This window comes from Amblyraja radiata, chromosome 1, assembly GCF_010909765.2.
Source record: "Amblyraja radiata isolate CabotCenter1 chromosome 1, sAmbRad1.1.pri, whole genome shotgun sequence".
NCBI classification, from domain to species: Eukaryota; Metazoa; Chordata; class Chondrichthyes; order Rajiformes; family Rajidae; genus Amblyraja; species Amblyraja radiata.
The window spans coordinates 77,115,476-77,127,710 of NC_045956.1; the positions used below are offsets into that span (position 1 = coordinate 77,115,476).

Consider the following 12,235-nt stretch of genomic DNA (forward strand, 5'->3'; position numbering starts at 1 on the left):
TTCTTCTCATCTCGGTTTTAAAGGATTTCCCCCTTATCCTTAAGCTGTGACCCCTTGTCCTGGACTTCCCCAACATCGGGAGCAATCTTCCTGCATCTAGCCTGTCCAAGAAGATTGCTCCCGATCTCTGCTCAGCGCCTGTACTATTCTTCAGACACAATATGTTGGAATAACTGAGCGGCTCAGGCTCCTCTATAATCTTTGGGCAACACCTCAGGCTCGGTCGCTCGGGCCCCTTCCTCAGACTGAAGCGATGACAGAGCGCAGAGTTGGGGCGGGAACAGGACGTGATGACGTGACTCCCGGTAGAGGATGGGCGGGGCCTGTCTGTCTGCGTGAGAGCACGTGACGTGTGTGGGCGGGGCCTGGCGGCAGCGTGCGTGCGCGTGACGGCTGACGCGGGAGCGCGCTGAGTGAGTGGGCGGGCGGGGCCTGGCTGCGCGGGAGCGAGCATGCGTGCGCGTGACTACTGACGCGGGAGCGCGCCGAGTGAGTGAGTGAGTGGGCGGGGCCTGGCTGCGCGGGAGCGAGCGTGCGGGCGTGACGTGCTCCGCGGATCGCACTGGTATTATGGGATGCGGGACGGGGGAGGAATGGCGCTGGGCGCGTGATTTTGAACAAACGCTCCGTGTCCCGGCGACCGCGGCTCAGTGAGAGGGCGGGGGAGCCGCCACCGCCACCAGGCCCGGCCCGGCCCGCAGCACCGCCAGCCTCCCCGCACAACAACGGTCTGCCCGTCAACGCCGGTGAGTTGCTTGGCAGTGGCGCTTGGGAATGCGGGTGTGAGTCTCCCGGCTAGTGGGGCGACGGGGGGGGGGGGAGAGCTCCCTCCCTCCCCAGCATCAGGCTGCATGGACCTGGCAGTGAGTTAGTCTCGGTCGGTGTCTCCGCTCCAGGAGCAGCCACTCGATCCGGGTGGGATCCGGTGCCCTTTGCTGCACGAGCAACCGATCCGGACTGGATCTGGTGTCTCTGCTCCAGGAGCAACCCCTCGATCCGATCGGATCCCGGTGTTTCTGCTCCAGCTGCAATCAGGCGATCGGGAAGGGACCCGGTGTCTCCGCTCCGAGAACAGTCCCTCCGAGGATCCGGACGGGATCCGGTGCTCTTTGCTCCAGGAGCAATCCGTTACACTGTTTCTCTTATCGGCCTTTCAGAGTCTTGTTCCCGTTGACCCACAGTATTGTGTCCTTGTCCTGTCTCCGGCACACTTCTCCAATGACAGTTCTCATAAACATCTTCATTCCCTCTGTTTTGTTTGAAACTGGTTTCCAGCCCCACCTCTCTGGACCCGTCAAAAACACATCCGAGTGACCGGGGGGGGGGGGGGGGGGGGGGGGGTTGGGGCGTGGAGAAACAGTCTGAGTCCAAGCGTCTCCACCAAAGTATATCATACAACAATAAATACTTTTTGGAATATAATAATTCAGGTCATCATCCTGATTTGGTTTCCGATTGTAACACAGGTATTTTACAGCTGCTTTGCACTTTGTGTTCCAGTTTGGATTTCGTTAATCCAAATTGTTGTTCTGCCTGTTCTTGTGTCAGGCTACCTGTACTTGTGTCAGGTAGATCTGAAGCAATCGCTAAAAAAACATGTAGTTTTCTCTCGGCTCCTGACAGTCCTCCAGAGCTGCGGTTGCCCCCGGGAAAAAGGATTTGTGCAGTAAACGTTATGAGTAATGTCCAGGGCACTTCGTCGATTAGCTCCAGTGTAGTCTTGTTTTTTTCGCTGTGACCATTTCCTGAGCTGCCAGCTATTTGATTTGGAGGAAAACAATGTTTTTCTTGTATTGGAGTTGCTAGTGCACATCTGATGAGATTTTACTTGCAGCGGGTAGATTATTGTAACTTTTTGGGTGGGTGGAGATTGCGACAGTGGCGTTGGACGCTGTTTGAGGGCTTTATTTGGGATGTTGTATTTCCTGTTGAGTTGTTTTCGCGGTTTTTTCGTATTATTTTGTGTGTCTCTTAGGCTCGCACTGGCCCTGCCTTTCTCTGGAAATGTGATGACGAGGTGAAAATGGCGGAGCTTTCGAAATGCTATCCCTGCCTAATAATACACTCGAGCCAAATCCAAAAAGCTCGACACCCTAGTTTTGGTTTACCCGGCTAGTACAAATATGAAATTAAACATTCGTTGTTTTGTGCGCACCGATAATTCAATGATCAGACATGTTTCCACTGCCAAACATAAACCGTATGGATGTTAATAAAGGTCTGCCGTTCAATCTTTGAGATCATTTGGAGAGACGTGGCTCCAAGACGCAATAACGTGTCAGATTCCGCCTCGAAGGTTACGTTTTTAAGTTGTCTAGCCGTCGAGTTACCTGTTCCAGGAGCTAATGAGAATATGGTACATTGAATTATGTGCATTGTTTTTAGAAAGCAACTGTAAATTGTCATTTCTATATTTTCCTCTATATCAATAATCAGCAAAGATGTCATTTATGCAAGAATGTTAATTCCCCGATCTTTTCCCTGTACTACGATCAATGCTGTGCATTAAATAGCGCCCCCATCGTGCACACGAACTATCCTTCAAAAATATGATTGCATTGTGGTAATCACATTTACAAATATCCTAATGCGAGTGCTGCATTTAGTGGTCCTGTTTCATAGACGTAGAAAAGAGGTGCAGGAGGAGGCCATTCGGCCCTTTGAGCCAGCGCCATTCATTGCGATCATGGCTGATCGTCCCCAATCAAGTGCCTGTCTTCTCCCCATATCCTGTTCATGTAATAACATGTAAGCTGTTCATCGATTACAGCTCAGCATTCAACACCATTATACCATCAAAACTGATCACCAAACTCGGTAACCTGGGCACCGACCCCTCCCTCTGCAACTGGATACTGGACTTTCTAACCAACAGACCCCAGTCTGTTAGGTTAGACAAGCACACCTCTTCAACCCTCACCCTGAACACCGGCGTTCCACAGGGCTGTGTGCTGAGCCCCCTCCTCTACTCCCTCTTCACCTATGACTGCACACCTGTACATGGTACTAACACCATCATCAAGTATGCAGATGATACAACGGTGATTGGCCTCATCAGCAACAATGATGAGTCAGCCTACAGGGAGGAGGTCCAGCACTTAGCAGCATGGTGCGCTGACAACAACCTGGCCCTTAACTCCAAGAAGACCAAGGAGCTCATTGTAGACTTCAGGAAGTCCAGGGGCGGCACGCACACCCCCATCCACATTAACGGGACGGAGGTGGAACGTGTTTCTAGCTTCAGGTTCCTGGGAGTCAACATCTCCGATGACCTCTCTTGGACCCACAATACCTCAACTCTGATCAAGAAGGCTCACCAGCGTCTCTTCTTCCTGAGGAGACTGAAGAAGGTCCGTCTGTCTCCTCAGATCCTGGTGAACTTCTACCGCTGCACCATCGAGAGCATCCTTACCAACTGCATCACAGTATGGTATGGCAACTGCTCTGTCTCCGACCGGAAGGCATTGCAGAGGGTGGTGAAAATTGCCCAATGCATCACCGGTTCCTCGCTCCCCTCCATTGAGTCTGTCCAAAGCAAGCGTTGTCTGCGGAGGGCGCTCAGCATCGCCAAGGACTGCTCTCACCCCAACCATGGACTGTTTACCCTCCTACCATCCGGGAGGCGCTACAGGTCTCTCCGTTGCCGAACCAGCAGGTCCAGGAACAGCTTCTTCCCGGCGAATGTCACTCTACTCAACAACGTACCTCGGTGACTGCCAATCACCCCCCCACCCCCCGGACACTTATTATCACTTATTATTATTTATTCAAATCATTTGCTATGTCGCTCTTCCAGGGAGATGCTAAATGCATTTCGTTGTCTCTGTACTGTACACTGACAATGACAATTAAAATTGAATCTGAATCTGAATCAAGTGCCTGTCTTCTCCCCATATCCCTTGATTCCACTAGCCCCTAGAGCTCTATCTAATTCTCTCTTAAATACATCCAGTGATTTGGCCTCCGCTGCCCTCTGTGGCAGGGAATTCCACAAATTCACAACTCTCTGGGTGAAAATGTTTTTTTCTCACCTCAGTCTTATATGGCCACCCCTTTATTCTAAGACTGTGGCCCCTGATTCTGGACTCGCCCAACATTGGGAACATATTTCCTGCATCTAGCTTGTCCAGTTCTTCTATAATTTTATATGTTTCTATAAGAATGCCCCTCATCCTTCTAAACTCCAGTGAATACAAGCCTAGTCATTTCAATCTTTCCTCATATGACAGTCCCGCAATCCCAGGGATCAATCTTGTGAACCTACGCTGCACTGCCTCAAACACAAGGATGTCCTTCCACAAATTAGGAGACCAAAACTGTACGTAATACTCCAGATGTGGTCTTACCAGAGCCCTATACAACTGCAGAAGAACTCTACTCCTATACTGAAATCCTCTTGTTATGAAGGCCAACATTCCATTAGCTTTCTTCACTGCCTGCTGTACCTGCATGCCAACTTTCAGTGACCGGTGTACAAGGACACCCAGGTCTTGCTGTACCCCCCCCCACCCCCCACCTAACCTAACCCCATTGAGATAATAATCTGCCCCCTTGTTTTTGCAACCAAAATGGATAACCTCACATTTATCTATATTATACTGCATCTGCCATGCATCTGCCCACTCACTCAACCTGTCCAGGTCACCCTGCAACATCCTCTTCACAGTTCACACTGCCACCCAGCTTTGTGTCATCCGCAAACTTGCTACTGTTGCTCCTAATTCCCTTTTTCAAATCATTAATATATATGGTAAACTGTTGTGGCCCCAACACCTGTCTGCCAACCAATTTTCTATCCATGTCAACACCCTACCCCCAATACCATGTGCTCTAATTTTAGTCACCAATCTCCTGTGCGGGACCTTATCAAAGGCTTGCTAAAAGTCTAGATACACTACATCCACTGGCTCCCCTTCATCCATTTTACTTGTCACATCCTCAAAAAATTCCAGAAGATTAGTCAAGCATGATTTTCCTTTCATAAATCCATGCTGACCTGGACTAATCCTTTTACTGCTCTCCAAATGCCCCATTATTACGTCTTTAATAATTGACTCCAGCATCTTTCCCACTATAGAGACGAGGTGTTATCGATGGGAGTGAGTATTTATTTCCAGTCATTCAATGAAGTATTACACTTGAGCATTACAATGTATTTATAAACACGTTTTGTTATGTACGAAGCACACAAGAGTATGGGTTCAGGTTTTTCCTGGCGATAGGATTCCAGAAGATAGCCAAAAGTGTTGTTGAGGAAGTAGATTTTGAAATATTCTGTTAGTATGCCCTTTTATGACGGCTTCAAGCTTTTTCTCTGACACCTATTGTGAGATGTTCATTTGTTAAATGCTGCTGCTACATTTGTTATTTTTCCACCTGCTGGAACTATTCCAGAGCATGAAGGATTTTGGAAGATTATTACATGTGCATATACCATCTCTGCACCCATGTTTTGGAACCATGTGATGCAGACAATGGTCCAGAGATTTTTTTTGGATACTACTTTTCTTACTTTCTTCATGGATTTCCATTCAGTGGTAGTAAGGACATTGGCATTCTCATCATTGTGCTGTGGGTCCCCTTTCACTTTGTTCCCAACAGTGAAAATGCACATTCATATAATATCTTGCACCTGTCATTCCATTATAATTTAATTTTCTTACATCCGCAAGAGATGTGTTGTTTTTGCTGTTCTCTGCCTTTTTTTGATAATGCTTCCCTAGAGAATGTTTTGGTTAATTGATATGATCTCTTAACTTACCGAATCTTCTGGCCTGTTTTTGACAACATGGGAAAAATGCTTCATTTACTATATTTTTTGTTAGCCTCTGGGAACAGTCCATTTATACTGCATTGAATTGAGTATGCTCATGACTAGTGTTCCTTTTTTTTTTCTCTTTGATGTAGTTACACCTTTAACTTGTATTTGATGAGCTCAGCTGCAAAATTCCTCAAATATGCCACACTCTCTCAAGACATATAAGATCTATTGTTCAGTTTGTTCCACAGTAAAGGCTACCTGTGTTCACTTTCCAAAATGGCATCCCAGTTTTTGTGCCTTGTTTACAGTAAATGTGTATTTGCCACTGCAAAAAAAATAATCGAATTTTCAAAGGTTTGTCAGCCTTTCCCATCACTTGTTGATGCGCTGATATTAATATTTCAGGGGATGTTGACTGATTCTAATTCAGATTCTGCTGGAGACAATACTGTGATGCAATAGAAATGGGAGTTATCGCAGCATAGAAAAGGGCATTGTAGCCCATGTAAATCCATGACTGCTTTCTGCAGAGCAATCCGATCAGTTCCATTCCCCAGCTCTATTCCAATGGCCTTGCATTTTTATACTTCAAATGCTTATTCAGTTTATTTTTAAGTCCTTGATTGCATCTCTTTCCACCAACCTATAGACAGCAAGTTCAATGCCATTCTACAGGAAAAAAATATTTTCCATTCTTTTCACTTCACCCCAACCTCCCTTTTTTTGAAAGGTCCCAGAGGAATGGTTGAGAAGGAAAATAGAGATAATCTAGGAAATTTATAGGCTGGTGAGTCTTACATTAGTTGTGAAGAAGATAATGGCGATGATATTTTGGGTTAGGATTTACTTAAATTTGGAAGAGAATGGATTAGTTAAGGACAGTAAACATAACTTTGTTGTACTTTAATTGGATTACGTTTTTTGAAGAGGTGACTGGTAATTGTTGAGGGTAGGCCAGTGGATGTTATTTACATGAATTTTAGTAAGCCATTTGACAAGGTCCTGCATTGTAAAATAATCCAGAAGATTACAATGCATGGATTCATGGTGACTTGGTGGTTTAGATTCAGAACTAGCATACCCTTCACCATCACCCTTTGCCTTCTATGGGTATAATTCTGGCTGTAGGTCTATGCCCAGTGGTGATCTGAGACCTGTTGTTTGCAGATGACAACAATTGGTGGAGTTGCAGACTATGAAAAAGGTTGTCAAATACAGTGGGATGTAGATCAGTTATAGATATAGCAGGAGAGGTGGCAGGTGCAGTTTGATCGAAGCAAGAGTGAGGTGTTGGGATGTCGAATGTAAAGGGAAAATATGCAGTAAGTGACCAGACCATTAACAGCATTGATGTATGGAAGGATATCAGGGTCCAAGTCCATAGCTCCCGGAAAGTGGTAACACAAGTAAATCGAGTAGTAAAGTGGTATCTGCATTGTTTTGACTGCCATGAGCCAGGCTTTATGTTCAATCATTATTTTTTGTAACATCCTATGGTTTAATGGTGCTTTAATGTCAGAAATATCCAGGTACAGTGAAATTCCTCTTTTTTTTTTTGCACACCGTTCAGTAAAGATTTGCTATGCATCAGCACAATCATACTTGAGGTAAAAGGTACAGGAGCCTGAAATTTGCAACATCCAGGTTCAGGAATAGCTGCTTCCCCACAGGGACACATGACAATAAACTCTCTTGAATCTTGAACCTTGAGTTGTAAGAATAATAGATTACACTGAAGCAGGTTCACAAGAGTTGCCATGCTTCCGATGCCTTTTTTTATCCTTCAAGTTTAAGTCCTTAATGTAGAGTCTTAACTTGGCCATAAAGTCCCGATGTCCTGGCGAAAGAACTGGGATGGATTTGCAGGGGTCCGAGTTGGAGGGGCCGGCCTCGCCAGGCAATGCTGTTGATGTCCTTCACTGCTGTTCTGCCACTGCAGACCGCGTCCAATCCGTACGCTCGTCCGACCTCTGTGGGGCCTGCCTGGCATCTGGTCCACGCGATTCTCCGATTGTTGCAGGGCTTCCAACACCTCGACCTGCAAAAGCACCGTTTCTCCCCCCCCCCCCCCCCCATCTCACGAGGCCACGACGGCCTACGTGCCTTAGGGCGCCTCCTGCAGCTGACCTTGGATCTTTCTGTGTCCCTCTGCTCACTGGCACCAATCCTCTCCACCATCCACATCGATCAGGTCTTCGTCTTAGGACGCAGTACAATGTTTGAGCACTTGCAATTCAGGTCACACATAGCAGGAAAGATCTGATTGGTGCAGAGGAGTTATAAAGATATTGAAAACCAAGTAAAGACTACTTTTCTAAATTGTATGTACTATGTTCTATTTGTGTATGGATATGGAGGGACTAGCTGTGAATCCTAGCTTCTCTGCTCATTTACTTTTAGATTTGTATACTAAATCCCTTTGTGTTAATCTTTTCATTATTTCCTATATTAATGTCTTTATGGTTCTGTGTCCATCTTATGACAGCATGTCTATTGAACTCTCATCCCTTGCTCCCATTGTTTGAGTTGAAATCCTAGTTTTGGTTTTGACCATCCCGTCTGTATAGTTCCCATTTTTTCTAATTGTGGCACTGGTGCCTCGGAGCCCAAACACACTCTACCACACCAGTCTCTGAGCCATATATTCACTACAGGTGCACAACCTTTTATCCGAAAGCCTTGGGACCAGACACTACTCGGATTTCGGAATTTTTCGGATTTCTGAATGGAAGATCTTTAGCGTAGATTAGGTAGGTAGCGCGGGCGACTTGAAAAGTCTGGAGTGGCTGCCTCCTCCCCGGAGAATCATTGTAAATCATTGCTTAAATGTTAGTCAGTTAGTTTGGAGGGATTTTATGTGGTGGGGTGGGGTGAAGGGGGAAACTTTAATTCTTTGTCCCCTACCTGGTCAGAGAGGCGGGGAGCGGGCAATGCCTTACCGGGTCGCCGTGCAGTAAGCTCCGGAGCGCTGAGGCCGCCGACTCCCAACATCGCGGAGCTGGGGCTGCGGGCGGGCGGCGCCGGTTGGAGCTCCGACCCCGGCAACTCTACCCCTGGCTGCGCGGCGCTCCAAATCCAGCGCCGCCCGCCCACAGCCCGCGATGTTGGGAGTCGGCGGCGTCGCAGCGCTGGGATACCAGCGGGGAGCGGGCAATGCCTTACCGGGTCGCCGTGCGGTAAGCTCCGGAGCGCTGTGACCGCCGACACACAACATTGCGGAGCTGGGGCTGCGGGTGTCCGGCCACGGGCCGCGCTGGATTTGGAGCGCTGCACAGCCAGGGGTAGAGTTGCCAGGGTTGGAGCTACAACCGGCGCCGCCCGCGGCCGGACGCCCGCAGCCCCAGCTCCGCGATGTTGGGAGTCGGCGGCCACAGCGCTCCGGAGCTTACTGCACGGCGACCCGGTAAGGCATTGCCCGCTCCCCGCCTCTCCGACCAGGTAGGGGAATAAGAATTAAAGTTTTCCCCCTTCACACCCCCCCCCCCCCCCCCCCCCCTTTCACATAAAAGCCCTCCAAACTAACTGATTAACATTTAAGCAATGATTTACAGATGTTTAAGTGTCTCCCCGGTCTCCGGGGAGGAGGCAGCCGCTACAGTAGTACAGACCTGGGTTGACCGTGGGTCGTTTCGGGTCAAGTTTGGCGCCAAACGTGAGCTTTGGTGTGCAGACGACATCCTGGAAAAAATGTCCGGTTTTCGGAGCTTTTCGGTTTCCGGAACTCCGGATAAAAGGTTGTGCACCTGTACTAATCTTATTTGTCCCGTGCCAATTTTCACTTGGCTTGGGTAATAATTTGGATGTTGTGACCTTTAGGGGTTCTGCTTAATTTGGTGCTTAGCTCTTTGTACTGATTATGCAGAACCTCTTTCTTTGTCTTGTGTATGTTGATGCCTACATATACCATGATGACTGGCTCCTTCCACTCCCATCATATATTTGCTTACTCAGCTCCTGAACTCTGGCACTCAATACATAACGCAGCCTTCAGGAATGTTGTGCTTTGCAGCAGAAAACAGTGTCAATTCCTGAAGTATAAGCATTAGCGGGGCCTTTCCAGAGTGTGCGCATTAGCGGGGCCTTTCCAGAGTGTGAGCATGTGCGGGGTCTCGGGTCGGAGAGGCCTGCGGAATCAGCGATATTTTCCAGTTATGTATGAAGTTATGTATTACGGAAATGAGTTGCTTAAAGCTTAAATAAAGTTTAAGTAAATTACGAGTAGCGTTAAAGTTTCATTTGCCTCACAACAATTTAAGCAATTCAACCTCCGAAGTTAAGCAGTGTGACATCGAGATGGAGAAACTATTGAAACCACAATGCTTGGATCTGGATCCCAACTCACCTACTGCTGCAAAGGAATGGAAGCACTGACTTCGTACACTAAATAACTTATTTGATGAGTGTGGCAACAATGCACCAGACAGATTCAGGACAATAATAAGCTCTGTCTCTTATGATGTATATGATTACATAGAGGAATGTACAACTTATGATTCTGCTATTGAAGTACTAAGCAGACTCTTCGTTAAGACACCCAACGCAATATTTGCTCGACACCTCCTTGCTACTCGGAAACAAAAACCTGTTGAGTCACGATGAATTTTTACAAGAACTTCAAAGACTTAGTAAATACTATGCCTTCAAAGCAGTTACAGCTGATCAATATTGACAGGAACTTATTCGAGACTTATCAATGGTTTGGCATCGCCTTTAATACGACAGAGACTATTAGAAAACAAAACCTTGGATCTACAGTCAGCTTACAATCAAGCCTACTCATTAGACTTGGCTCAGAAAAATTCAGATGCTTATGGCTCATCTAATGTGTATTCTACTGCAACTACTACAAAAAATCTCACCCAAGTACTAATATGGAGCAAGCTGAAACAATTTCTACTGATAAATGTGCCCTTGCTTGAAAAGGAAGTGTTACTTTTGCGGGGGGGTAATATTCATAATAGAAAGATATGTCCTGCTCGAGAGGCAACTTGTAATAATTGTGGCAAGTAGGAACACTATTCTAGAGTATGCAAGTCCAAAGCAACTACTAAAAGTGTGACTGCTGCCATGTATATGACCTCTTTATGTGCAATTACAGCTGCATTTCCTCAGAGCAGCTACAACAGTATCCGTCAAGGGCAGTGGAGGCCAATCACTGGATGGATTTAAGAAAGTTAGATAGAGCTCTAGGGGCTAGTGGAATCAAGGGATATGGGGAGAAGGCAGGCACGGGTTATTGATGGGGGACGATTAGCTATGATCACAATGAATGGCGGTGCTGGCTCGAAGGGCCAAATGACCTTCTCTGGCCCCTATTTTCTATGTTTCTATGTTCTATGTAACTCTCAATACTCAAATTATTGGATCTTGTATTGTAGACTTTATTCTGAACAAAATTAGTTATAAATCTGAATGTCTTGGTATTTTGAAAGATTTGTGTAGCGATATAATTCTAGATCAGGATTTTCAGAAACAGCACAGATCACTTCAAATAATGTATGAAGGAACTATGCCTGATCTTGTATTGTCAAAACCACCAGCATTATGTGTTTTTTCTGCTGCATCTGTTGAATGTCCTTAATTATTCACTAATTTATCCCCTGTGCAAGCCAATTGCTACAAAATCAAGACATTTTAGTAAAGATGACAGAAACGTTATCAACACAGAAGTAACTAATCTTTTACGAGAAGTTATCATGGAACCCAGCACTTCCCCTTGGAGGGCACAAGTTGTCGTGGTTAAGGATCTCCTTGGAGAAACATAGAAAGAGACTCTGCATTGATTACTCTCAAACTATAAACCAGTTCACAGACCTTGATGCATATCCATTACCTTGTATAGAAGAGATTATCAATACATTAGCTAAGTATAAGATATTCTCTACTTTTGACCTAAAAAGTACTTACTAAGAAATTCCTTTGAAAGAATCCGAGAAGAAATACACTGCTTTTGAAGCAAATGGGAAATTATACCACTACTGCAGAGTTTATTTTGGTGTAACTAATGGTGTGGCTGTTTTTCAGAGAGAGATGAACAAACTTGTTGAACAGGAAAACCTTAAAGATACTTTCCCGTATCTTGATAATATAACTATTGCAGGAAAAGACTAAGCTGAACATGACGAAAATGTACAACGTTTTTTTGAAGTTGTACATTCTAAAAGTTTAACATTAAATGAGGCAAAGTCAATACCATCAGTGTCATCAATTAATATTCTTGGTTATTCGGTTGGAAATGATATAAACAAGCCTGATCCAGAAAGACTCCGTCCACTCCAAGAGATACCTGTTCCGGCTACTTTAAACTCTCTACGAAGGGTTCTTGGTATGTTTGCATCTATATAATTAAAACTCTGACCTTGACCATTTCCTGTTTGCACTGCATATTGATTTTAGAAAAAACGCTGCCACTTATGGCTGTGATTTTTGGCCATCTTACTCAGAGTTCCCCTCCGCTGCGCAGGACAAGAGGAT

General features: G+C 45.9%; 1 protein-coding gene across 7 annotated transcripts in view; it reads left to right on the plus strand.

Moving 5' to 3' along the window:
• The first annotated feature begins 550 nt into the window (after nt 1-550).
• lin54 (lin-54 DREAM MuvB core complex component) overlaps nt 551-12,235 on the plus strand; it is a 97,205-nt gene continuing 85,520 nt past the window's right edge. For 2 of the 7 annotated variants that reach the window (XM_033024991.1, XM_033024999.1), the window contains exon 1: nt 551-746. The gene's annotated coding sequence lies outside the window, so the exon portion shown is untranslated. The remainder of the gene's footprint in view (nt 747-12,235) is intronic. The other 5 variants (XM_033024966.1, XM_033024981.1, XM_033024973.1 and 2 more) reach the window with 3 other exon arrangements.